This window comes from Belonocnema kinseyi, chromosome 4, assembly GCF_010883055.1.
Source record: "Belonocnema kinseyi isolate 2016_QV_RU_SX_M_011 chromosome 4, B_treatae_v1, whole genome shotgun sequence".
NCBI lineage: Eukaryota > Metazoa > Arthropoda > Insecta > Hymenoptera > Cynipidae > Belonocnema > Belonocnema kinseyi.
Window position 1 is genome coordinate 26,386,710 of NC_046660.1, and position 2,827 is coordinate 26,389,536.

The window sequence follows — 2,827 nt, forward strand, 5'->3', positions numbered from 1 at the left end:
AAAATTTCGTAAAAGCAAATTATAAAAATATACTGTAAATAACGAATCTGTTTGTTCACTTGTTTTATTTTTACTTTTATTTTTCTCAATTAAGACTGAAACTACGAATCATATCAAAAAATTATTCGTAGCCAATTTCTAGCTGATTTTTGGAAAAACAACTTTTGCATATTTATTCAAATCATGTTTGAATGGCATGCCCAATTGAAGAAAAAAATCTTGTTTGTCGTATCATGCATAATTTGACCGTAACATGAAATAGTTGATTTTCCATTATTTTTTATCATGTGAAAATTTGAATTTGCGATTATTTCATAAAGATGGCCTCAAAAATTTTTAAACACTTTTAGAATTAGTGTCCTAAATAACTGGAAAACAAACTTGACCCTTTAGCAATAAATTCTTAAATTATTTCGTTTTAATTTCATCATTTAGAATTTTTGAGTTCTTAATTTTGTTATTAATTTTAAATATTCCCAAAATAACAAACCTCTCTTTTATTTGTACAGAATTTAAAGCTTCGGAAAATGATAGAACTCCAGGCCCGCTAACGCCAAACGTAGCGCCTGAAGCTAACCCACGGGACGGACTGGATGATCACCGCCCACCAGATGAGCGTGTTCTTCATGGAGACACCTACATTTCGTTGTGGCTAGATCCTCGCAATCGAAGAAGAGTTGTCAGAGCCGACTTCGCGACCAACATTGTTCCAAGTCCACAATTTGTTGCAAGCAATGATTTTTACGTGAAACTTGCTTATATAGGAGACCCTAGTAGAAAGTTGGTCGTTGTAGGATATTTGTGGCCTAATCATGTACTTTTCGGAGTCCGAGTGGGTAACCCATATGGTAAATAAATAGAAACATGATTCTTGTTATCTGCAGACCCATATATTTGAATAGAAAATTCGTTCTTTTGCAGTGGAAATTTGTCGTTTGGAAAGATGTTTACCATTGAAGTAGTTTGTTGAAACAGTAATTATTCTGTGGAAAATTCAAAAATTTTTGTACAAAACTTATCCTCTTTTGGTTAAAAAATCATTCTTTATGGTTGAGAAATAATTTGATGTAACCAAAGAGCTATTTTCGTAAGAAAATGCGATTATTTTAAAAAGTCATATTCTTTAAAAAGTTTCCTCCTCTTGGGTCGAAAATTTTTAACTTTTGTTAAATATGCGTCTTTTATGTTTGAATGTTCAATTATTAGGTAACCATTTCCACTGTTTAGTTGATATCAATAAAATAAAAAGTAGACAATAAATTTCAATGGAAAAAATTTACTTCCTGGTTAAAATAGAAATATTTACAATAAAATAGTAATATTATTAAAACAGAGATATTAACTTTGAAACCTTAAATATAATAGTAGATTTTCCAATTAAAAAGAATAATTAATTGTCAGCAAGAAAACATGCATTTTCTACCTGAAGGTGAATTTCCACTGTAAAAAAGACGAAATTTCTGTCTAAACAGACGAATATTTAACAAAAAAACGGTTGAATTTTCTGCCAAAAACGATGAATTTTTAGAAAAATAGTTTAATTTTTCACAACTGTCAAAGATAATCTGGAAAATTCTCGATTTTTAACACCATCCCGAATAATTCTATTTATATAAAAATAAAATATATTTACATGGTTCCAAACCAAACAGATAAGAGAACGAAACTCTTCTTTCAAAAAAATTTTCCTCCTAGTATCGGAAAAACCCTTGAAAATAATGATCGCGTTTAAATAATCTTCAATTAACCTAAACTATTTGCGAATGATAGTAATTCCGAGAATTAACGCAACGCCGCGACGGCGGGTATAAGGAGCTATGGGGGGGGGGGGGGGGGGGGGGGGGGGGGGGGGGGGGGTACTCGCTTAGACCTGAAAAATAAAAAGTTCGGAGCTAGAATATTTCTCGTAGCGTCAAGTTAATGCTCAGCTGAAAAACGTTTATATTTTTAACAAAAAAATTAATTTTGAGAAAAGGTGTACATTTTCAACTCAAAAAGCTACATCAGCTATTTCGTTCAAAATTCGTATTTTATTGAGCTAAATTGATTATTTTCCTTTTACTATTTTTAACTCTTTGGTTTCGAATTCACATAACTTGTTGAAAAATAGTGTTTCTCTTAGAAACATAATCATTCTGGTTAAAAAAGAAACTACTTGGGAACAAATTTAAGTATACTGAATGCAAAAAGTGAAAAATAATTCGTATTTATGAGAAAGTCAGGAAACTAAATAGATGTCCTCAGTACAATGTTTGAAAAAGACAAACTATTTTCTTTTACAGCTTATGCTAGATCCTTCGTAGAACCCAGTACATCACAATGGTTTATCATTTATTCTGGGAGAGCTTTTAAGGTGCAAACAAGTCCTCGTACTAGAATGGTGGAAAATGTTAGCCTATTTCCTGAAAATGTACATGAAAGACCAGAAAATCAACATTATCTCGAAAGGTTATTGGTTGAGGTTGCTGATGTACCATTTCGAATCTTTTATATACGTAGCAAAGGATATTTAGGAGCTGAATTATATCGTTCAGATTTCGGCTCACCTTCACTCAGTCTCCGTTTAAAATGATAATCATCTGAGCAAAATAGAGTCAGTGTGTTCCGGAATCTCCAAAGTTAATTTTTCACTAAAGCAGCTAGCCGAAAATAATTTCCAAATACTACCGGTATGTTATCCACTCTATCTGGTTTAAATTCGTCAAGTTCATATTCCAGTAACTCGTGCAACTCTCGTAGCAGAAATCTGGAAGCCCCTTTGGTACCGACGTCTTTCTATGTTAATCCTCTCAGCTCTTCGGCCACTTCTTTTGATGTGTCATCTCCG